Here is a 24,578-nt window from a genome sequence, read left to right on the forward strand (position 1 = left end):
GGGGGAGGGTCTGTGTCGTGACAGGCTGGGGGCAGGACTGTCTGTGGGGTTGCTGTGGGGGAGGAGCTGCCTGTGGGGCGGGGGCGGGGCTGTCTATGGGGGTTGCTGTGGGGAGGCGCTGTCTGTGGGGTGGGGCTGTCTAGGGGGGTTGCTGGGGGGAGCTGCCTCTGGGGTGGGGGCGGGGCTGCGGACGGGCCTGTCGCCGCTGGCCGCGTGGGGGGGCGCGGCGGGGTTGCCGGGTAACCGCCGCACGTAGCTCCCGTCCGCTCCCAACGGCCGCCCGCGCCAGGCGGGTCCCAGTGAGAAGTGACCGACCCGCGGCGGCCAATCGCTGAGCCGGGCTGGGTGAAGGGGGCGGAGCGATCTCAGGAGGCGAACCAATGGGAGCGGAGAAAAGCGGAGGGGCGGGGACAGATGTTAAAGGGACCGCGGACATGTTCATGGCCCTCGCTAGCGGCCCAGAGGAATCCGGGGAGGCGCCTGCTCCCCGCTGCATCCTCCGCCCCCACCCCCACGGCGCCGAGCGAGAGCCCAGGTGCATTGTGGGTACGCGGCTCGGCATTGGCCAGGGTCTAGGCGGGACCGGCTGGGGGCGGGGCCCAGCCAGAGGGTCTGGGGATGGGCCAGGAGGGGCGGGGCCAGAACTGGGGTGGGACAGGAGGGGCGGGGCCAGAACTGGGGATGGGCCAGGAGGGGCGGAGCCAGAACTGGGGATGGGCCAGGAGGGGCGGGGCCAGAACTGGGGATGGGCCAGGAGGGGGCGGAGCCAGAACTGGGGGATGGGCCAGGAGGGGGCAGGGCCAGAACTGGGGGGTGGGGCAGGACTGAGGAGTACAGGGCCGGCAGGAGGCGGGGCCCAGTCAGAAGGTCTGGGGGGTGCAGAGCTGAGCTACAGGGCTTGGGGGTTGCTGGGCTGGCAGGTGCAGGGTACAGGACGGGGGGTGCAGGGTCAGGAGGGGGCAGGGCCCAGCCACAGGGCCTGGGGGGGTGCAAGGCTGGGGAGGGCACAGGCGCAGCTAGAGGACTTGGGGGTACTGGGCCCAGAACAGGGGTTGGGAGATCCCAGGATGGTGGCACTGCAGCCTGGCTCCTTCAGCCCAGACCCGTCTCACTTGAGCTATGGGAGCAGCTCCGTTAGCTGCTGGGAGTATCAGGCTGTTACCCTCTCTGGACAGGCAGTGGATATGATGTGCATGCTCCACCAGCATGTGGCAGCAGCACTGACGCTTGCAGAGCTCATCCCTGCAATGCTGGAATGACGTGATGACGCCTGGAGCCACGGCATCCTTGGTGATGTTCCCTTAAAAAGGGCTCCAGAGGTGATCCCAGCAATTACAGACCGGTAAGTCTAACGTCATACCGGGCAAATTAATCGAAACAATAGTTAAGAATAAAATTGTCAGACACATAGAAAAACATAAACTGTTGAGCAATAGTCAATATGGTTTCTGTAAAGGGAAATCGTGTCTTACTAATCTATTAGAGTTCTTTGAAGGGGTCAACAAACACATGGACAAGGGGGATCCAGTGGACATAGTGTACTTAGATTTCCAGAAAGCCTTTGACAAGGTCCCTCACCAAAGGTTCTTACGTAAATTAAGCTGTCATGGGATAAAAGGGAAGGTCCATTCTTGGATTGAGAACTGGTTAAAAGACGGAACAAAGGGTAGGAATTAATGGTAAATTCTCAGAATGGAGAGGGGTAACTAGTGGTGTTCCCCAAGGGTCAGTCCTAGGACCAACCCTATTCAATTTAGTCATAAATGATTTGGAGAAAGGGGTAAACAGTGAGGTGGCAAAGTTTGCAGATGATACTAAACTGCTCAAGATAGTTAAGACCAAAGCAGACTGTGAAGAACTTCAAAAAGATCTCACAAAACTAAGTGATTGGGCAACAAAATGGCAAATGAAATTTAATGTGGATAAATGTAAAGTAATGCACTTTGGAAAAAATAACCCCCAACTATACATACAATATAATGGGGGCCAATTTAGCTACAATGAGTCAGGAAAACGATCTTGGAGTGATCGTGGATAGTTCTCTGAAGACATCCACGCAGTGTGCAGAGGCGGTCAAAAAAACAAACAAGGAGGAGGTTGTGAAGGCCAGGACTATAACAGTGTTTAAAAGAGAACTGGATAAATTCATGGAGGTTAAGTCCATTAATGGCTATTAGCCAGGCTGGGTAAGGAATGGTGTCCCTAGCCTCTGTTTGTCAGAGGATGGAGATGGATGGCAGGAGAGAGATCACTTGATCATTGCCTGTTAGGTTCACTCCCTCTGGGGCACCTGGCATTGGCCACTGTCAGTAGACAGATACTGGGCTAGATGGACCTTTGGTCTGACCCAATACGGCCATTCTTATGTTCCCTCATGGAACTACTGCACACCAGCTACTCATCAAGGCCCGGCCCTACTGAAGTCAGTAGGGATGTTACCATTAATATTAACTGATGCAGGCTCAGGCCCCAAGTCCAGAATCTAAATACCCCAGGTGTCAATAACCAGACACTGAAATAGGGCACGAACTAGGGGTAGGACTGCAAAGTCTGGACCAAAAACAGAAAAGGGATAGGACATGAGCAGCAATCCTCATGAAGTGAATTATTCTAAATCATATTCCATACCCCCAACCAGGCTGGCTACGTGCATCTATCCTCTAGCCTGATGGCTGTGTCAAATGGAGGTCCCCAAACATCTAGGCCTTGTAACTTGTATCCTGTAACTTTTAAGTCTTTATTTCTAGGTGTGGAAGGATTTGATTTGTATTGTTTGATCTTGGTAAACCTCAGATTCCCTGTACACACCCAAACTGAGAACAAAAATATTTTCATCAATAACAATAGAAATGTAGACAGGCAATGCAAGAAAAATGCTGCTTGAGAACTTACTGTGATTTAGAATTTTGAATGAGGCTTGTTACGAATGGCCTAGAGTATGAATAGTAAACAGGTGTGATTTATTGATTTAAGGATATTTAATTTGTGTGTTTTGACATGATTCTGACAATTTGTTTTAAGTTTGTAAAGCTTTATCTTTTTGAATATCAGTGTCTATTGTCCTTAGTCTGATCTCCCCCCACACCTCCATAATTTCCCACAACGGAAAATTTAAATAGGTAAAAATCTAAAAAAAAAAATGCTTAAAAATAAACATTGATATCAGTCAAAATTATAAAAGAGTTACATTCTGCCAGGATTAATTATTTTCCAGTTTAATTTCTCCCACATGACTTAGTTACTTGCCACTTAGTGTCCCAGTGTTAAATAATCACAATAAATAAATACTGGACACTTTAGAGCAGGGGTCTTAAACTCAATTTATCTTAGGGCCAGGGCCAGTCCTCAAATCCTCCCAGCAGGCCAATAATGTGACTGAAGATGGTGTTCAGAAAAGAAAACATTTATATTGTATTTTTTATTTCGAATTTCTTAGAAATAATAAAACTGTCATACAACATTATACAGTTCTTTGCCTGCCAGAGTTTTTAGTGTTTGCCAGACACCTGGCAACGCTTCAGTTCTATCAATTTGTTGATGTTTGGCCTCAGTGACTGAGCAGATGAAACCTTCAGGATTGCAGCAAGGGGTGCATCAGATAGTTGTGTTCCATATTTTGACTTAGACTCATAGACTTTAAGGTCAGAAGGGACCATTATGATCATCTAGTCTGACCTCCTGCACAACGCAGGCCACAGAATCTCACTCCTTTGTTACTCCTGTAACAAACCCCTAACCTATGTCTGAGTTATTGAAATCCTCAAATTGTGGTTTAAAGACCTCAAGCTGCAGAGAATCCTCCAGCAAGTGACCCGTGCCCCACGTTGCACAGGAGGCAAAAAACCTCCAGGGCCTCTGCCAATCTGCCCTGGAGGAAAATTCCTTCCTGACCCCAAATATGGCGATCAGTTAAACCCTGAGCATGTGGGCAAGACTCACCAGCCAGTGCCCAGGAAAGAATTCTCTGTAGTAACTCAGATCCCACCCCATCTAACGTCCAATCACAGACCATTGGGCATATTTACCTACTAATAATCAAAGATCAATTAATTGCCAAAATTAGGCTATCCCATCATACCATCCTCTCCATAAACTTATCAAGCTTAGTCTTAAAGCCAGATATGACTTTTGCCCCCACTACTCCCCTTGGAAGGCTGTTCCAGAACTTCACTCCTCTAATGGTTAGAAACTTTCAGCTAATTTCAAGTATAAACTTCCTAATGTCCAGTTTATATCAATTTGTTCTTGTGTCCACATTGGTACTAAGCTTAAAAAAATCCTCTCCCTCCCTGATATTTATCCGTCTGATATATTTATAAAGAGCAATCATATCTCCCCTCAGCCTTCTTTTGGTTAGGCTAAACAAACCAAACTCTTTGAGTCTCCTTTCATAAGACAGGTTTTCCATTCCTCGGATCATCCTAGTAGCCCATCTCTGTACCTGTTTCAGTTTGAATTAATCCTTCTTAAACATGGGAGACCATAACTGCACACAGCATTCCAGATGAGGTCACACCAATGCCTTGTATAACGGTACTAACACCTCCTTATCTTTGCTGGAAATACCTTGCCTGATGCATCCCAAGAGCGCATTAGCTTTTTTAACGGCCATATCACATTGGCGGATCATAGTCATCTTGTGATCAACCAATACTCCGAGGTCCTTCTCCTCCTCTGTTACTTCCAACTGTTGTGTCCCCAATTTATAACCTAAATTCTTGTTATTAATCCCTAAATGCATGACTTTGCACTTTTCACTATTACATTTCATCCTATTACTATTACTCCAGTTTACAAGGTCATCCAGATCTTCCTGTATGATATCCCGGTCCTCCTCTGTGTTAGCAATACCTGCCAGCTTTGTGTCATCCACAAACTTTATTAGCACATTCCCACTTTTTGTGCCAAGATCAGTAATAAAAAGATTAAATAAGATTGGTCCCAAAACCGATCCCTGAGGAACTCCACTAGTAACTTCCTTCCAGCCTGACAGTTCACCTGTCAGTATGACCCGTTGTAGTCTCCCCTTTAACCAGTTCCTTATCCACCTTTCAATTTTCAAATTGATCCCCATCTTTTCCAATTTAGCTAATAATTTCCCATGTGGAACCGTATCAAATGCCTTACTGAAATCGGGGTAAATTAGATCCACTGAGTTTCCCTTGTCTAAAAAATCTGTTACCTTCTCAAAGAAGGAGATCAGGTTGGTTTGGCATGATCTACCTTTTGTAAAACCATGTTGTATTTTGTCCCAATTACCATTGACCTCAATGTCCTTAACTACTTTCTCCTTCAAAATTTTTTCCAAGACCTTGTGTACTACAGATGTCAAACTAACAGGCCTTTAGTTACTCAGATCACTTTTTTTCCCTTTCTTAAAAATATCAACTATGTTAGCAATTCTCCAGTCATACAGCACAACCCCTGAGTTTACTGATTCATTAAAAATTCTTGCTAATGGGCTTGCAATTTCATGTGCCAGTTCCTTTAATATTCTTGGATGAAGATTATCTGGGCCCTCCGATTTAGTCCCATTAAGCTGTTTGAGTTTAGCATCTACCTTGGATGTGGTAATATCTACCTCCATATCCTCATTCCCATTTGTCATCCTACCATTATCCCTAAGCTCCTCATTAGCCTTAGTAAAGACCGAGGCAAAGTATTTGTTTAGATACTGGGCCATGCCTAGCTTATCCTTAGCCTCCACTCCATCCTCCGTGTTTAGTGGTCCCACTTCTTCTTTCTTTGATTTCTTCTTATTTATATGGCTATAAAACCTTTTACTATTGATTTTAATTCCCTTTAAAAGGTCCAGTTCTACATGGCTTTTGGCCTATTCATGGTGGAAAAAAGTGATGCTGCCTCCATGGCTGACTCCGCCCGGCAACTAATGGTGCTGCTGCCATGGCTGACTGTGCCTGGCAACTAATGATGCTGCTGCCATGTCTGACTCCGCCTGGCAACTAGTGATGGTATCTCTGTCCCTCTCCCCCAGCCAATGGGAGCTGTGGGGACCGGTGCAGCATGGCTGCATGCATCTCTCCTCCGCGGGCCACAGTGGGGAGGTTCTCGGGCCGCAGATGGCCTGCAGGCCGGGACTTTGAGACTCCTGCTTTAGAGTCTTTAAATCAGGATTTGACATCTTTTTAAGAGGAGATAGGTTCTGTCTAGTTAAACCACAACTTATTGGCCCTGATACAGGAATCGTAGCCTGAAATTCTGCGGCCATGTTACACAAGAGGTTAGATTAGATTATCATAGCGGTCCCTTCCGGTGTTAAAATCTGTGAACCTCATAGTGCTTTACATCACCCCCATTTGAGAAATGAGGAAAAGGGGGCATGTTGAGGAGAAATGACCCACACGGCAAGTCAACGGTAGAGCTAGGAACAGAACCCAGGAGTCTTGATTCCCTGTCACCAAGCCAATATCTATGTTAAATTCAACATTACCTTTGAAAAAGTCTATGACCGTCAGTCTAGTATTTCTAGCATCTCTACCGGGAGACTGGAGACTTGCAGCTTGTGTGGGAGGTTTTCTTCATGTGTCTGTCTCAGCAGCTGGAATGGGTTTGATGACTAAATTCATTGACACAATACTGTGGAACAGCTCAGGTACTGTCAGAGATCCCCTGGGCTAAATCCCAACCTTTTATCCAAATTAAATAACATTCCTCATCAGCCGCACCAATGCAGGCGAAGCTGATAAAATCAAAGAAATGAATATTTTACATTGCTGTGGAACTTTTCAATTGGTTTCAGATATTTACAGGTGACTGAGAACAGCGGTTTGGTGTGTGGAAACACTGTGCAGCCTGTTGCTGCTGCTGCTACAATACCAGCAGGAATAGCTGGGAATACCCTGCTCTGAAATACAGCCACCCTGCTGTGAAAGTGAGGCAGGAATCTGGGACACCGATCAACAGAGAGAATTTTGGACCAATGACTTTAGAGCAAAAACCCTACTCATGAAAAGTGCCATGGAATCCTGAATACACACATAGAACAAACAGGATATTGGCACTCAAGGTCTCAGCGGAAAGACCTTCATGCAGTAAACTGCATGGAGCTCATCCGTTTATTGACCTTGGCTGGAAGGATGAAGAGCTAGGCGAACCCTGCTGGAATTTGAAGCTGTGATTTCATGGAATTTGGGTGTCTGGGGGCTCCTGGTTATCAGTTTCAAAAATGCTTTAGCTAAAAAAACCCTACCATTTCCTACCAAAACCTCTTTGGGGAGAGGCGGGAATATTTTAAACTGTGCAAATCAGAATTCTCCTTTGCTAGTTAGAACTGAGCTCCAGCTTGTTGTTTTTAGAGGAGTATGTACCAAGGGAAGTCTTGTCTTGCAGGGAAGTGTGGAAAGAAGATGGAATGAATAAATTGGTTTACTTCCATTCTCTGCTGAGCCCCAGATCCCTGCCACATGCTGAACAGCCAGCAGAGAGGGATATCACTCCATTCCCCTTTGTTTAGGATGGCAGGCATGGAAATCTCATTTTGTGGTTACGTTTTGACATCAGGATTAAAAAGAGCTTGATCGGGTTAATTTCACTTCACCAGGTGACTGCTGCGTGGGTGGGACACAGCACGCACTGGGTCCTCTCTAACATACTGGGGCTGGAGTAACTTCAGGCTCATACTGGGCCTGGAGTAACTGTGATGTGCTCAACCACAGCTTACACCCAGTGCTGAGGGAGAATGGCTGGCCAGTGCTTAAAAATACCACCAGGTGTATTGTTCCTTCCTCTTTCTAAAAAGTGCCACAAGATCTTGGACAGCTGCTTGTGAGAGGGACACCAGCTGGAAGAAGGGACCTCAGCTTAACTTCTCCGAAGCAGAGCATCTCCCTGGAGCACCCATTGTGTTATGCTGCAGTACAGCTGTTCTTAAATGGTGGCCCCTGGACCAATTGGTAAACCTCAGGGCATTTGGTCCCCAGGTAGCTAGCTGGCTGGCTGCACTGGGCTGGCTTCTCCCCCTTGTAGGCAGCTTCTGCACTTCATGAAAAGCTAGTTTCAAATGCTATACAAATCTCCCCTGAGGAAGTGTTATCCCAATGGGAGAGACTCACCCAAGCCCACCTGGGCTCGCTGGGTTTACTAATAAGAGTGTGATGCCAATGAGCCACATGTAGGTTTCCACTTGGGAAGGAGCTTGGAGGAAGGTACCTGGAAGAGACCGGTCAACAGCTGGCCAAGAGAAGCCATTTTCTCCAGGGTTGAGGAGGGCTGGCAAGGCAAGGATTCCCAGGCATACAAAGAGCTTGCACAAGGGAAGCTTCATCATCGAATGAAGGGCTGGAATGGATGGGCCGCCATGTGGGGGAATAGCTCCCCCGCCCAGGTGAAACTCATGTCTCAGTCAGCCCAATTCAGCTTGCCTGGGCAGGTGAGAGGTTGGCATAGATCTCTGGATAGATGAACAGGTGGCACAAGGCAGGATACCTAGGGAGAGAGATTGGCACAGGTGAGGGGCTGACCCTGGATGGGTGAGGGGTTATGGGGCTGGCCCAGGTGTGGGGCTGCCCAGGCAGTGAGGGGCTGGTGCAGGTGAGGGGCTCAGGGGCTGGCCCAAGAGCGGGGCTCCCCTGGCTGCGAGGGGCTGACCCTGGGCAGGTGAGGGGCTCCCCAGACAGGTGAGGGGCTCAGGGGCTGGCCCAGGTGAGGGGCTGACCCTGGGCAGTGACGGGCTCCCCAGACAGGTGAGGGGCTCAGGGGCTGGCCCAGGTGAGGGGCTCCCCCGGCGGTGAGGGGTGACCCTGGGCAGGTGAGGGGCTCAGGGGCTGGCCCAGGTGAGGGGCTCAGGGGCTGTCCAGGCAGTGAGGGGCTGACCCTGGGCAGGTGAGGGGCTCCCCAGACAGGTGAGGGGTTCAGGGGCTACCCAGGAAGGTGAGGGGCTCAGGGGCTGGCCCAGGAGCGGGCTCCCCCGGCGGCGAGGGGCTGACCCTGGGCAGGTGAGGGGCTGGACCAGGTGAGGGGCTCCCCCGGCAGTGAGGGGCTGAGGGTCTCAGGGGCTGGCCTGGGTGAGGGGCTGACCCTGGGCAGGTGAGGGGCTGCCCAGGCAGGTGAGGGGCTGGCACAGGAGGGGGCTCCCCCGGCGGTGAGGGGTGACCCTGGGCAGGTGAGGGGCTCAGGCCCTGAGCCCTCCCTGCCCTGGGCCAGCCCCTGAGCCCCTGAGCCCCTCACCTGTGCCAGCCCCTGAGCCCCTCACCTGCCCTGTGCCAGCCCCTGAGCCCCTCCCCCGTGTGAGCCCCTGAGGCCCTCCCCTGCCCTGTGCCAGCCCCAAAGCCCCTCCCCTGCCCTGTGCCAGCCCCATAGCCCCTCACCAGTGTGAGCCCCTGAGCCCCTCCCCCGTGCCCGCCCCTGCGCCCATCCCCGGCCCCGCGCCCGCCCCTGAGGCCCTCCCCTGCCCGGTGCCAGCCCCTGAGCCCCTCCCCTGCCCTGTGCCAGCCCCTGAGCCCCTCACCCGTGTGAGCCCCTCCCTGCCCTGTGCCAGCCCCTGAGCCCTCACCAGTGTGAGCCCCTGAGGCCCTCCCCTGCCCTGTGCCAGCCCCAGAGCCCTCCCTGCCCTGTGCCAGCCCCTGAGCCCCTCACCCGTGTGAGCCCCTCCCCGTCCTGTGCCAGCCCCTGAGCCCCTCACCCGTGTGAGCCCCTCCCCGTCCTGTGCCAGCCCCTGAGCCCTCACCCGTGTGAGCCCTCTCCCGTCCTGTGCCAGCCCCTGAGCCCTCCCTGCCCTGTGCCAGCCCCTGAGCCCCTCACCCGTGTGAGCCCCTGAGCCCCTCCCCCGGCCCGTGCCAGCCCCTGAGCCCCTCACCTGCCAGGGGAGCCCCTCCCCTGCCCTGTGCCAGCCCCTGAGCCCCTCACCCGTGTGAGCCCCTCCCCTGCCCTGTGCCAGCCCCTGAGCCCCTCCCCTGCCCTGTGCCAGCCCCTGAGCCCCTCACCTGTGCCAGCCCCTGAGCCCCTCCCCTGCCCTGTACCAGCCCCTGAGCCCCTCACCTGTGCCAGCCCCTGAGCCCCTCCCCAGCCCTGTACCAGCCCCTGAGCCCCTCACCTGGGCCAGCCCCGGAGCCCCGCCCCGGCCCTGGGCCCGCCCCAGAGCCCCTCCCCTGCCCTGTGCCAGCCCCTGAGCCCCTCACCCGTGTGAGCCCCTCCCCTGCCCTGTGCCAGCCCCTGATCTGTGCCAGCCCCTGAGCCCCTCACCTGCCAGGGGAGCCCCTCCATTGTCCTGTGCCAGCCCCTGAGCCCCTCACCTGTGTGAGCCCCTGCCCAGGTCAGCCTCTCCCTCTGACAGGTGGGGGGCTGGCACAGGTGCCATGGGAATGGTGCCTTTATTTATTGTAGTCAAAAGTTTCATGGACTGGGACCATAAATTGCCTGCGGGAGAGAGAGAAACTGAAAGCAGGCGGGTCCCCGGCTGAGGGGCTGGTGGGCGTTGCAGCCCCCTGCCCCCGGGAGCTGTTCGGCCTCCGTCCCCTGGTGTCATTAGCGCAGAGCTCTTGATCCAGCCGATGTTGTTTTTTCAAGCTAATCCTAGTGAGGTGCGGCACAAGCAGGTTTATCTCTGAGTGCTGGAAACGCAAACCTTGCAGATGGGCTCACATCTCTTCAGGCCAGCTTCTTCCTCGCCGAGATACGCGCTCTGCTCTCCAGGGTCGTGTGTGGGCACACCAGCACACACACGCTCTCTCCCTGCAGGGTTGTGTGTGTACAGCCTGTCCCTGCAGGGTTGTGTGTGTATATTCTCTCTGTGGAGGTTGTATGTATACACTTTCTCTCTCAATCCCCCTGCAGAGTTGTGTGTGTACACACTTTTTCTGTGCAAGGTCGTGTGTACACACACACGCACATGCTCTCTCCCTGCAGAGTTGTGTGTGTGTATACACACTGTTTCTGTGCAGGGTTATATGTGTACAGTCTCTCAATCCCCCTGCAGAGTTTTCTGTGCAGGGTTGTGTGTACACACACACTCTCTCTCTCTCACTCCCCTGCAGAGTTGTGTGTAAGTTTACACACACTCTGTGCAGGCTTATGTACACACGCTCTCTGTCTCTCCAGGGTTGTCTCTACACACAAACCCCTTGTGTACAAACTACAGGAAGCTCCCGCCCCCAAAATGGCAGGTGGGGAATAAAGACCAAAGGTTTCCTGCTGCCATTGGTGTGCGGCACAGACTGGCAGGCTGCTCCGCAGTGCCGTGGAGATGGGCCCAGAAGAGCCCCATGCTAGATGAAGAGAGGAAGTGGGGAGAGGAGCAGGAGACCGCACTGTTGGAGGGTTTTAGACCAACTTCGCAGAGCCAGTGCAAGAGCTTTAATTGGGTTATTCCCCCTTGTGCCTATTCCTCCGTGTGCCATGTTCCCACCTTCCCCAATTCCCCCCACAGGAACATTGCCCCCCCCATGTTATGCTAATGTTCCAGGCTCGCTGACACAGCTGGCGGGCAGTCCGCTGGCGAGTACCTAGGAGCAGCGGGATTAAATTAATAAAGACCCTGGCAGACAGTGGAGGTTTTATTGGCAGTTTGTCAAAGGAGTTTTCAATGCCACGATGAAGACAAAATGAGGAAACCCCATGAGACGTTGCGGCTTTTAACCTTTTCCTGCAGGGATTGTGTTCAACTGCCTGGTCCGAGAGAGGCAGAGCGCGGCCCTGAATCCTAAACAAACCGCAAATAGACGAGTGGGATTTCTTGGACCGAGGCGAACAAGCTGGAAATGAATAACAACTTTTAAAACTCTCTCAGTGCCCACAGTCGAGGGGCTTGTTAGGAACAAGGAGATGAGATTTCTTAAAAAAACCAGACAAAAACCAATGCAAATAGGACCTTTTGTTTGAGAGCCTCCCTTTAAAAAAGTGACAAATAGGATGAATATGGGGGGAAACTCTGTGACAGCGAGATCCAGGCAGTCAACAAAAGCGCAGGCGTTGACAATAAAACCCCCCACCCTCGATCCTGCACTGGCTGAGGGTGGTGAGCTTGGCTGTCATCGGCCTGGCCACCGAGCCTCTCTAGAACTAGCGGTGTTCTAGCCTACTGTCACCGGCCTGGCCACCGAGCCTCTCTAGAACTAGCGGTGTTCTAGCCTACTGTCATCGGCCTGGCCACCGAGCCTCTCTAGAACTAGCGGTGTTCTAGCCTACTGTCACCGGCCTGGCCTCCTAGCCTCTCTAGAACTAGCGGTGTTCTAGCCTACTGTCACCGGCCTGGCCTCCTAGCCTCTCTAGAACTAGCGGTGTTCTAGCCTACTGTCACCGGCCTGGCCTCCTAGCCTCTCTAGAACTAGCGGTGTTCTAGCCTACTGTCACCGGCCTGGCCACCGAGCCTCTCTAGAACTAGCGGTGTTCTAGCCTACTGTCATCGGCCTGGCCACCTAGTCTCTCTAGAACTAACGGTGTTCTAGCCTACTGTCAATGGCCTAGCCTCTCTAGAACTAGCGGTGTTCTAGCCTACTGTCACCGGCCTGGCCTCCTAGCCTCTCTAGAACTAGCGGTGTTCTAGCCTACTGTCACCGGCCTGGCCACCGAGCCTCTCTAGAACTAGCGGTGTTCTAGCCTACTGTCACCGGCCTGGCCACCGAGCCTCTCTAGAACTAGCGGTGTTCTAGCCTACTGTCATCGGCCTGGCCACCTAGTCCTGTCAATGGCCGAGCCTCTCTAGAACTAGCGGTGTTCTAGCCTACTGTCACCGGCCTGGCCACCGAGCCTCTCTAGAACTAGCGGTGTTCTAGCCTACTGTCATCGGCCTGGCCACCGAGCCTCTCTAGAACTAGCGGTGTTCTAGCCTACTGTCACCGGCCTGGCCACCGAGCCTCTCTAGAACTAGTAGTGTTCTAGCCTACTGTCATCGGCCTGGCCACTGAGCCTCTCTAGAACTAGCGGTGTTCTAGCCTACTGTCATTGGCCTGGCCACCGAGCCTCTCTAGAACTAGCGGTGTTCTAGCCTACTGTCACCGGCCTGGCCGCCGAGCCTCTCTAGAACTAGCGGTGTTCTAGCCTACTGTCATCGGCCTGGCCACCGAGCCTCTCTAGAACTAGTAGTGTGGGGTGGTTTTTTCCTACCAGTGGCTGCTGCCCAGAGATGATGATGGTGGTGGTGGTGAGGTGTTTCCCTTTCTCCAAAGCAACAGGCCCTGGCCATTGCCAGAGGCAGCATACCAGCCTAGATGGCTCACTGTGCTCCTGGACCAGTTGCAGCCGGGTTAACTGTTCATCCCTCCCAGAGCCCAGTCCTCCTTGTAATAATAAACTCATCCCTTGAATGCAGATGCGAGGAGGCGAACGGGGAGTTCCCCTCCTTCGGCGAGGCTGTAATGACAAACACAACGACCCAGGCAGGGCGGCACAGTGGAAGCCGGTTCAGAATGCTGAGTGTGTCATTTTAACAGTGCGCTTCCCTGTTCCTTTCAAAAGCCCAGCCCAGAATAACGGCCAGAGGGTGGGGGAAGCCAGGCCGCTGCAGCAGAAAGGGACAGGAAGACCCGAGTCACACACTGAACAAGGACCTGTGTGTGGATGTAAGTGTTCAAACTTGGGTGCTTCTGGCCAGACACCTACATATGTGTCTAGGCACCCAAATAAGGAAACATATTTAATTGCTTAAGTGTGGAGTTAGTTGTCTAAATATAGACACCCAACTCTGAAAAATGTGGCCATAATATAATCTCCCAGGGGAGCGTATACAGTCCCTCAAAACTTCAGGGACCAATCCTACAAGGCTCTCCTGGACAATTCTCCCTCGGATAATATTGCGTAGGAGAGCCAGTATTCATTGACAGCTGTGTTAGGGTTTCATTGCTCCTGGGGATTACGCTATAGATTCCCTGGTAGCTGGCATTGTCTGAAATGTCCGCGTGTTTTTATTACAAAGGTCTGAAGTCATCTGCAAAACAGCTAATCCCAGTTCCCTCTCTCTACCTCGGTATTTATAAAGTGTTGAGTCACAGGCACAGACCTATGAGAAAGTGAGAGGCTTAATACTGCACACTAAACTGGGTGTCACTCTTGCCTGCATGGGGTTTGGTTGCTTGCATGTGAATTCCTTCCTTTTAACTGAGCGTCTGGTCCTGCAAGATTTCCAAGGCAAGGCAGGACGTGTGCTCTGTCCAGCACCTACCCCCACGGGGCCCTGATGGAGGTCTCTGGGGGTTACCTGCGATACGAAATGAAGAAGGCTGTTACAGACATGGCTAGGCTGTTTACGCTCCTCCTCCCAAAGTTATGGAGTTTTCACACTTGGTAGCCGAAAACCCATGTCTATTTCTGATGATTTGAGGAAGTGTTTCTCTTATTTTTATTTCACAGACTGAAGTTAGAAAAAAAACCCCAACCCACGTTTCAAATTCCCCTCTCTGACATCGAATTCAAAGCCAGACCTCCATAGGCGTCCAGTAAGCCTGGGGCTGCCTCTTCTCTCTTTCCGTTCGGGGAACCTACATTAGGTAAGTCCGCTTGTCTCTTGCACATTAACTCTATGAAGGATCCGCTAGTGAGAAACATCCAGGCAGGAACTGATAGTGGTGTAGTGGATCTTGTGTTTTTTATCTCGGCCCGGTGTCTGCAGTGCTGTTACCGACTAGAACGATGTGGTTATGAACGGTTAATTGCCGCTCAGACCTGAGAGCAGGGCTATGTGGGAGTGGAGTCTGTCTGTTCTTGCAAGATCATTGTTCATGTTTAATTAACAGGTGGGGGAAAGGCTGTTGTAAATAATAACCTGTTACTATGTCACCCAGCTACAGACTGTGATCAGGTCAGAATCAAGATTTAAGGATTGAGATAAAACTCAAGAGTCTGGAGTTAATGAAGTTGGTTTCTCTGCCTTCCACCTCCTTTAAGAAATAATTTAAAGGGACACGGTTGTCTTGAAAACCAGATCTATTGGAAATGTTACCCCTACAATAGTTACAAGTAGCACACGAGATTAGGAAACCCGAGAGACCTTTGCAGAAAAGCAAACCTCTGTCTTTGCACCTTGTCACGCGGCGTTTTACAGGGCTTGATAGAGTCAGTTTCATTGTTCCTCTTTACGGTCAATTCGTTGCTTGGTGTTTTCCTTGCTGAAAAGAAACCGAGCCTTTTTAAATAAAGGAATTTAGAAAAAACCTCAGGTCAGCCTGTATAAAGGAAACTCCATCAGAAATGGGCATTCTCTGGAAGTTAGTCAATTTAAAAAGAAATTGTCAGTATGCCATTGTTATTGCTGTATTTTGATAATGCCTAGGAATCCCCCTCTGGGAGCAGGACCACATTGTGTTAGCTCATGTACAAACACAGAACAAAAGTCTGGCCTGGAGAGGCCAAACTGACTGTGACAAGTAGATGAGGCACACAAATATTTCCTTGGGTTCTGCTTGCTGCAGTTCAGCCAGTCTGCCCTTTCCTCACATTCAATGGTCCCCGCGTAGCCACCTCCCAGTGACGTGATCAAAATGATCTGGGACTCGTTTCCGTGGGTTTCCATATGGGGAAGAGCCTGGAAAGACCGGGATCATTTAGTTTTGGGAGAAGATCAATACCATAGTAGACAATACCCACTCCTGCCGTGAGTGCGGGGGACTGGACTCGATGACCTCTCAAGGTCTCTTCCACTCCTGTGATTCTATGATCTCGTAAACTAACCAAGGCTTGTTAAACATGACGCTCGGCGTTCCGTTGGAGGGTATTGGCTAGACCTGAACGAAGTAGTGGGTGTGGTTTAGACAGAGCGATCGTGAACATGTGCTCGAGATGTTTGTAAATTCCAGCAGCATTAATCTTTGCCAGCACGAAGAGGATGACTCTGGAATTTCATATGGTACCAGGGATGCTGGCCAGTTGGGAGGTTGAGAAATCGCCACCCACCTTTGCGAGCAGAGCCTCCAAGGGAATTTTTGCCCGATGCCTTTTCTGCCGGAGTGGCAGCAGAGTGTGAGCTGGTTTGCATGGGAGGGTTTTGCCTGAACCCAACAAAGAGCTGCCCTCTATTGTGACTATGATGGTGCTTTGCACTCCACAGCACTCGTCACCTGAGGGTCTGAGTGCGACAGACGCTCTGTTATCTTACCTGGCTCCGCGAGGGGCTGGGGGTGGCTAGGAACGGAATCCAGCTTTCTAGGATCAGGATCGCAGCCCTCTGCTCTAGCCCCTAGTAATGCTGTTTTGGGAGGAGCTTAAGTGGGACATCCCCCCCTTCCGCCCCGCCCCGGCTGGAGGACTGTGGAGTGGCGTGTTCTGGGTTCCAGGCAGACAGGTTCTCTGAACCAGCGTTACTGGGAGACTCTCTCTCGTCTGTATCTTTTTTCCTTAGTCCTATTCTCAGGAACGTACCATTTGCCAGCCTAGATCAGAACATGGGTCCGTAGAGCTAAATATCCTGTCTCTAGCAAGGGCCAGTGCCTGCGACTTCAGCGTTGGAGTCCCCGTGAGACGTCTCATTGGCAATGCTGTGTCATGGGGCAGTTCCTGATCTCACCTGGGGATCAGCCGGGGGCCGGATGGCAGAAAGTCTTTGCAAGCTTAGCCTTTCATCTCAGCAGATCTGAGCTCCGGCCAGGTCCTCCAGAGTCCTGTCTAGCCTGCCTCTCCCCCTTCCTTTCCACTCACTTGCTTTCCTCGTTCCCGGTGCCCCGTCCTCAAACCCTTTTCCTTCACCAGTCGTCCCTGGGTTCTTCTCCAGGCTGTCACCGGGGGCCCATGCACCTGCACTGTGCGGCGCTGCTGCGTAGGGTTTTGGAGGCGGGGACTGGGTCTTATTCTTTTGTTTTTATGCACCCTCTCTGAAGGCCGGGGTTCAAATCCCACACACGTGATGCAGTTGGGAGGGATTTGGGGGTTCCATCCTCCTTCCTGCCCCCCAAAACAGCCTCCTGGCAGGCTCAGGACTCCCCCACCAGCCTGCTGCATGCCTGTGTGTGGACATGGGGCGAGCTGGGGGTTGAGTTACTTTGCTGACATATTCCGTGGCTCTTGCTTTGTGCTTAATTTGCCTGTTGTCAAAGGTAGGAGGTGGGCGGGTGCGCGGAACAGAAAATCAAGGCCTTCCACTCGCAAAGGGAGGTCGCCGGAGGTCCTTGTGAAGGGGAATTGGGCAGCCACAGGTGTCTGTGGGCCCAGGTGGGCTCAAGTGCATTGGCAGAGCGTGGCTGGGATCAGGACTGCAGGAGCAAGGGTCTGGATCGAGGTGCGCGGGCAGAGGGGACCCAAGGCTGCACTAATAGGGTATTGCACCAGCACATCTCGGGGGGGAAGGGAGCCCCTGGACTGGAACAGCAGCAGGTCTGACACCTGAGCCCTGCTTGCCGGAGACCTGGGGGGGGGCGGGTGAGTGACAGTGTACAGATAAGTGGGGATGGCGTTTCTCCGCCGTGCACCTTGTAGATGGCACCAGCTCACTTCGGGAGCGATGGTTTGTTTCCTTCCCCGGTTTCTGCAGTGGGGCAGGGCTCCGGGGAGAGCTTGGCCTTTCGTTTCCCGTGGGACTTGGCCTTGCAGAGGAAGAACCAGCTTGCAAATGTGCGGCTCCCGTCTCTTTACTCACACGCCGGTTGCTTCACCCGCCTGCCCGTCACATCCGTGGTTGCTGCTGTAGCAACCCCCGTGATGTCACTGCCCGGGTTCCGAGATCTAGGTGTGATGAAACAAGCAGAGGCTTAAATTGCCCAGGAGGGAGCAAGGCGGGAAGTGAGCAGGACTCCAGATCAGGCCGGGGAAGCAGGAGGGGAAGCTGCCCCAGTGGGAGGAAGAGCCATGAAGTTTGAGTTGCAACACGAGTATCTGCAGCTCATCCAGAGCAAAAGTATTGGTCACTTCTCAGCCAATCAGATAGCACATGTAAATCTCTGCTTGCTGGTTGGCCCGGAGGAATATTTTTTTCCTCCATCCTGGACCTGTAACTTCTTCCCCCATTTGAAACTAGCAAGCTAATGCCGGGCCTACGCGACGCGGTTAGGCTGACGTCAGCTGCTTGCTGTGGAAGTGTCTTCACTTTGGCTCCCGCCGACGTAAGTGCCTCTCTACACCCATTTAGTTACATCACCTCCCCGAGCGGCGCAGAGACGCAGTGTCAGCGGAGACCCTGTGCTTCTTACGTGACTGTTACTGGCTTTCAGGGGCCGCCCCCCCCCGATACCCCATGCTGACAGTCGACTCGATACTGTGCTCCCGGTGGGGGCTCGCACCCCGACACAAGGAGCCACATGTGGACACGCACAAGCGATTGAATAACCGCAGGGGCTGCACGCCAACGGACTTTAGGTTGACGCAATTTTGTGTTGGAGATGTGGCCTAGGAAGAATGGCTGCAGCGAGAGACGCCTGTGGGCTCGGCCGCAGGACTTGCCAATGCGTTTGACGGGACCCTGAGCGTGTGCCGGTAGAGACGCTGCCGTCAGGTTTCCGTCATCAGCAAGATGTCCTGCCCCTTGAGAAAAAACCGCTCTGTATCTGTATCTGTACAGCCCGGTGACTCGAGCCATTCCCCCAGGCCATGGTCTGAGCACGTGCGCCTTCAGCTGGCCTCCAAATGTGCCCCCTTGCCACTGGGTCCACTCGGCGCTACTGGCTCTGGGGATTAGCTCTGGCCAGGCGTTGCGCCCTCCTCTGGCAGCGTCCCTCCCACCCTCTGCACCTCAACGTGTTCCCTCTTTGTGCCTGGGCTCCTCCGGCCAGGTCACTGCGCGCTTCCCCTTCGGGGGTCCCAAAGTCTCTCTTGACTCATGGACTCTGGCAGTCTTCCTGCTCACTGCCCAGCAGGCGCCACTTCCCCCGCGGCCGGCAGGGGAACCCGGGCCCACCCACCACTCCAGGTCCCAGCCTGGGGACCCTGCAGCTGTGGCCTGCTTTCCCGCAAGACCCTGTTGCTCCTTCCTACAGTGCCTGGGCTTTATACAGGCCCTTCCAGTTCCTGCCCAGCTGAGCTGCCTGTCTGATCAATCCCTGCTCCCTGGTGGTTCCTCCAGGTGCTGCCTGGGCAGTTAATCTTCCAGCTGCACCCGATTCCAGCCAGGGAGGATGGAGTCAGCACGCGGATCCTGCCCTACTGAGTCAGCCTGGCCTGAGCTGCGTTGGCAGGACTCAAACACTCCTAACAGGGTTGGTCCGCACGAAAGCCCCCCCTCCCCACCGGTTACAGACACCTTTCATCCTGCGGCGTCCCAGCACCCCTCACAAGCCGCCCCTAGGGGGTGCCACCGAAATGCTGCCAGCCAGGCTGTGCAGCCGGGTGTGGGTGGCCAGGGTGAGTGGAGTAACTCCTGGCTCTTACGAACCCTGGCACGGTGTCGGAGAGCAGGAGGCGGTGGTCATGCCCAGAGGTTAGAGCAGGACTGGAGCCCCGGGGCAGAGCCAGCGGCAGACATCGGAGCTGGGAGCAGAGCACGTTACCCTTGCCTGCAGTGGGTAACCTATTGCACAGGTCCTATTGCAGCAGCCCCCAAACCGCTGCTGCGGGGCACTGTTCCCACCGACCAGGCGGCCGTCTCCAGGCCAGCTGCACTCCCGGAGGTTGCTGGAGCCTGACTCCGGCTCCTGACCCCTGGTCTCGTTAATATCTGTGCCCTGACTCCGCTCCCTGGGGAGGCTGAGGGGCGAGATTCAAAGCTGTGATTGCGGAAACTCTGGGCGTGATGCTGTTGGCTGCCTGTGACTCTGCCAATATTTACCGTCTAGGTCAATTCGTGCTCGTTACCCGGCACTCACAGAGCACTTCACATTTCCAGAGCGCTGAGCAAACGTTGGCTGGCTCCCAGCGCCAGTCAGAAATCTCGCCCAGGGCTCGGGGTTCGCGCTCTGCTTCAACCGGGAAACCCAGCCGCTCACTAAGCACCATGCAGAGCAGAGCCCAGGTCACGAGGGTTATTCCTGGCCCCATTTATGCCGAACCCCCCAACAAAGAAAACCCAGTTCTGGGGGACTGGTAGCTTCAGGGCAGGGACTGAGGTTACTAGTTGGGACTGAGTTGTTGGCAGAGCGATGTGTGGGGAGCCCAGGGCCCAGGGGGCTACATATCGGGAGTGAGGGGCACCAGCAGAGCTGTGGGGGAGGGGAGCCCAGAGCTGGGATAGCGGGGGTGCAGGTCGGGATTGAGGGACACCATCAGAACTGTGTGACTGGAAGGAGACGAAGGCTGCGCAATAGACGAGGAGGAGGAGGAGGAGAGAGACAGGAGACACAGGGAAATGGAGCGTAAGGACGATGTCTGGCTCTGTGGAAACACAGACGGGTGATATTTATGGCCTGGGGTACGAGATCATAGATGCGCTTAGGAGGAAGAGAGCTCCTCTAAAGGGTTGCTCCGTGCGGGGCGGGACTGTCTCCATGATGGGAGACTAGGTCTCCTGCGTCTTTCCAGTGGTGCAGGAGGGCTCCCTGATGGGGATCTCGCGACCGACGCGTAACCGGGAAGGCTCATACAGAAAGGAGGCTGGTCGGCGAGGGAGAGATGCCCAGCAGCGGCACTGCCGTTTTGCACTGGTTTAGAAGGGATGCTGGCATTGCCTGGAGCCAATGGTAGCAAATGCAGGTTTGCCCCCGGGTCTAGAGGGAGCGTGCTGCTTTCTGGGCTGTGCTGGGGCCTGTCACAGCTGGAATACTGGGAAAGGGGCTGACTTTTCTCCTGCGTTTGGCAGCCGTCCATGGTTACACACCCCCTGCCCGGGCTGCCGGCGGCGACGGGCCCCTTGGCAGAGCATTTCTGTGAGAACGCACGGCCGGTGCTGGAGTTCGGAAAGGTTCTGCTTGCGAAGAGGGGACGTTGACTCACCTATTGTGTGTCATTTCCCTTCTGGTTGTGACTAAGCAGCGATTCGAAACCTCCACTTCCCTTCCCCGCCATGCGGCAAGAGCTCCCAGGGCAAGCGTCTGACCGACCGGGCAGGGCCGCCCTTGGCAAGCCGTCCGACGCAAAGGGACGCCTAGGAGGCCGGGTGCCCGCCACGCCACCCCGAGCAGCAAAGCCCTTGGACGCGGGTTTGCACTGTAACAAACTGGTTAGCATGTGTGTGCGCCACTGCCCCCTGCTGGATGGAATCAGAACCGCTTGTCCATGTGTCCTAGGCCCTGCACTGCTAACAGCGAGTGGAGGGTCTCCTTTAGCTGAAGGGATAGGGGCGTTGTGGAGCAGTAAGATCAGGACTATCCCTGCAGAGCCATGATGTTCCAAATGGATGCAGGCTGCAGCCTATTGAGGACATCCCCGGCTGGCCAGGGCTTTGTTGTTGTATTTTTCACTCTCCAGCGTTCGTCAACTCTTTCTCTTAGCAGCTGCCCACCGGCCTCTCTTACCAACCGTTCCTAGCCCCTTCCGTGTGGGCCGAGGCTGGTTTCCACTGCGCCGGCTCCGTGTGCGGCAGCCAGCCCACGGCACCCAGCCAGAGCTCTGTGCGAAGAGCCATCCGGGAAGCCGTTTGCAGAGCACGGCAAATTTTATTGGTCCTGCAAAACCCAAGAGCTGCACCACATGTTCCCGCGCACTGGCTCTCGGCACCGTGGCTAGCAGCCAGTTACACCTGGATCCACACACCTCTCCTCCAGAGCGTGCTCTTGGTAACTTTACTACTGTTACTTCTTTGTTCATGTAATTACCTTGGTGCCAGAGTGGCTAGCAAAATGTGCCCCCTGCTGGCTGGATGTGGAGCAGGGAGCGTGACCAGATATTTTTTAAAGCAACAGCCACAACGCAAAGGTCTGTTGTCTCTCAGTGCGCTCGTCTAACCCTTCCCGAGTGGGAGGGGTGGGACTTGGTGACCTTTTCTGTTCCCAATTGCTTAGCTCAGCCAGTGCCCTGCTCTGCCTGTTACTGGTGGGGTGGTGCCAGTTACCACAAATATTCGGCCAATTAAGTATTTTTAAAGTTTTTCCAAAGATACCTGTTTTTTAAGAGTGCAACTTAGATTATTTCTAGAATCCCCACAAGCCTGGAAAGTCCCCTGTCGTCCCCCAGGGTGGTCATGTGGTGCCGGGTAGCAAACTTCTGCTTTCGAGTAGCTGCCCTGTGAAGTCCCGGCAGGGTATGAATATCGCGGAGGAAGGCTGTTTAAAGAGCTGTGAAGTGCTGTTTCCTCCAGAACTGAAAGACAGAGGCGGGAACTGGGGAAGGGGAAGGCTCCTGTGTTTTTCCTCTGCACGTGCCCTTAAATCTTGGCGGGTCGGTTTCTGCTGCAAGCCTAGAATCTGTTTATTGGCTGTTCATCCTCACGCTTCAGGGCGTAAACTGATCGGCAGCTGAGGTCAGGAAGAGGTTTCATGGGAAATGCATGGTTGTGGGAGATGACATGAGGACTAGTTCTGACATCCTCTGGAGCAACCGGCACCATCCACTGTTAGGTACAGGATGGCAGACAAACTCGACCATGGCAGTGTGTGCACAGAGCTGACCCCAATTCCTACTCCCCCTTACTCAGCTGCTGGCATCAATTACCCCAGTTCCCTTGCCTGAAATCTGGGTGGTGAAGAGAGCTCTGCAAAGAGTGACTCCTAGCTGAGATCAGCTCCGGCTGAGAATAGCTAAACATGGCTTCTACCACTGCCTATCCAGTACCTCCCTCCTCGCCTCACCTTCCTCCTCTGTACAATGGGGCTAGTGATATGCACCCGTCAGCAGTACAGGGCCTATGGCACACAGTCAAGCAAGCCTGCTTCCACCCAGGAGATGGCAGCTCTTTGTATTCCAGTAGCACCGAGAGGTTTGCGACAGCAAGCGCATGGGCAGGAAGATGGACAAGGTGCCCGAGAAACAATCCTGTTTCGTGCACTCAGTAGCTGGCCAGGCGTTTGGGGGTTTCTGTCCTTTGTCCCACACTCTGGGGCAGAGCTTTTCCTGTTCACCGTCCGCTCCCTTTCTGCTTTGGGGATTCCTCTTGAGCGTGGCACAGGTGTGTGTGTGTGTGAGACAGAGGTAGATTCAGGGCTCCTGGGGCCTTGGGCTGGGGCAAGGGTGAGGTCCTGGTGCTGGAACCATGGCCCTGCCCCGCCCCTTCTGCCTGCAGCCCCGCCCATGGCCCCACCTTGTCCCGCCCGCTTGCCTATGGCCCGCCTCCATTCCACTCCTTCCCCCACAGCCCTGCGCCCTGCTCCCTCCTTTCCGTGCCTCCCACCCACAGCCCAGAGACCCGAGAAGCTCTGTGCCCTGGGGCCTCTGCAGGGAGCAAGAGCTCCTCCAACCCCGGGGCTGTGGCGGGGGGAGATTTTTCCAGGGGCCCCAGATTGGCTGCTCCTGCATCCCAGGAAGGACTAGCTCAGCCAGTTGTTTTCTGGCCACTGGGGCTGAGCGGAAGCTGCAGCAGATTCTGATCAAGCAGAGCGGGGCAAGTGAGGGTGTCTTGAAGGAGAAGGGAGGCACAGAGTTCTAAGAAACGAACCCAAGGTCGTGTCTGAGCCTGGTTCAGCAGGGAACTTAGAGGAGCATCTAACTTTAAGCATATGAGGAAACTTAGTGAAGTCAGTGGAACTGCTCATGTGCAGGGCAGCGATATTATCTCCTTGGGAAACTGAGGCACGGCGCGACTAAGTGACTTGCCCAAGTCACACAGGCAGTCTTTGGCAGAGCCAGGAATTGCATCCAGGTCTCCCAGCACCCTACCCACCTGATCTACCTGCCCCCTCCGTCAATCAGGAACTTCTCATGCTGCACTATGACAATTATCAACCTGGCAAAGTTAGACTCAGACCCTGAAAGGTATTTCGGTGGCTAACTCCCATTGGCTTCAGCCTTTGAGGATCCAGGCTATAGCAAATTTCACTTCACAGGCCCTTTCCTCCTCCTGCTCATTACTCTGTCTGCTGTAATGGTCCCCAGAGTGTGTGGGGGGATCAGCACTACTGCACTGAGTGGACAGGATCAGAACTGGGTGCCCTATTCCTCTGTGTCTGTCGTTCTTGTGACGGGGCCCGTGTTTTCACAACAGCTCAGTTGCTGTTCTCATTCCTGTGGTCGCCATGAAGTCCAGACTGACCCTAGCGCCCAGCACAGTGACAAATGCCCCATATTACAGGGACGACATCAGTCTAACCGGGACATTTCCATGTGGAAAGCTGCATCTAGTAACTGACAGCGCTCCTGGTAGTCGGTGTCAGTTTTCCTCTGGGTAGTCAGCTGTTTCGAGAGAGCCTTCCCTGCAGAAACCAGGACGAGAACTACATTTGCTGATTTAAATCAACCTGCCCTGTTACAAAGAGGAAACCTTGATTTAAATAATCAATTTTAATCATGTTTTGCATTTGCACTTTTTATTTTCCTAAAGACAGGTCAGTTCTCATTGGTCGGTAACCATTAGACCAGTGCTTCTCAAAGTGATGGTCTGCGGACCGGGGCCGGTCCACGAGCCATCGGCTGCCGGTCCGCGGCAAGTTTCCTCATAAGAGCGTCGAATAGGATAATAATATGGCACCAGTCCCTGGCACATTGGGAAAAAAAATCGCCATTCCCCCGCATCCGATAGCTTGAGAAGCACTGTATTAGAACACGTTGATTTGCAGCCTTTGTGTTAAATTTGGGGCTTCTTTTTGATAATCAGGAGGATACGCTATAGCTAGACACTTTTTTTATTTAAGCAATTATGCAGCTTGAGATACATTTTTTCAGATTCTTAATTGTTACATTTGTAT

The 24,578-nt window shown here is 53.6% G+C and overlaps 1 protein-coding gene and 1 long non-coding RNA gene across 7 annotated transcripts in view; one reads left to right on the forward strand and one right to left on the reverse strand.

Moving 5' to 3' along the window:
- Positions 1-24,578, forward strand: part of IRF5 (interferon regulatory factor 5) — a 48,723-nt gene that overhangs the window by 822 nt on the left and 23,323 nt on the right. The window contains exons 1-3 of one of the 5 annotated variants that reach the window (XM_039519993.1): positions 299-546; positions 1,176-1,342; positions 14,302-14,438. The gene's annotated coding sequence lies outside the window, so the exon portion shown is untranslated. Of the gene's footprint in view, positions 1-298; positions 547-1,175; positions 1,343-8,134; positions 8,468-13,117; positions 13,515-14,301; positions 14,439-24,578 lie in introns of those variants that run through there. The other 4 variants (XM_039519995.1, XM_039519994.1, XM_039519997.1 and 1 more) reach the window with 4 other exon arrangements.
- On the reverse strand, positions 13,663-17,553 carry LOC120395534. Of its 2 annotated transcripts, none has more exons than XR_005592682.1 (3): positions 17,516-17,553; positions 14,971-15,056; positions 13,663-14,149 (listed from the first exon to the last, which is right to left on the reverse strand). It is a non-coding gene; the product is annotated as an uncharacterized LOC120395534 (long non-coding RNA). The 2 variants fall into 2 exon arrangements; XR_005592683.1 differs by lacking the exon at positions 17,516-17,553 and adding an exon at positions 17,349-17,453.

This window comes from Mauremys reevesii, linkage group 1 (genome assembly GCF_016161935.1).
Source record: "Mauremys reevesii isolate NIE-2019 linkage group 1, ASM1616193v1, whole genome shotgun sequence".
NCBI classification, from domain to species: Eukaryota; Metazoa; Chordata; order Testudines; family Geoemydidae; genus Mauremys; species Mauremys reevesii.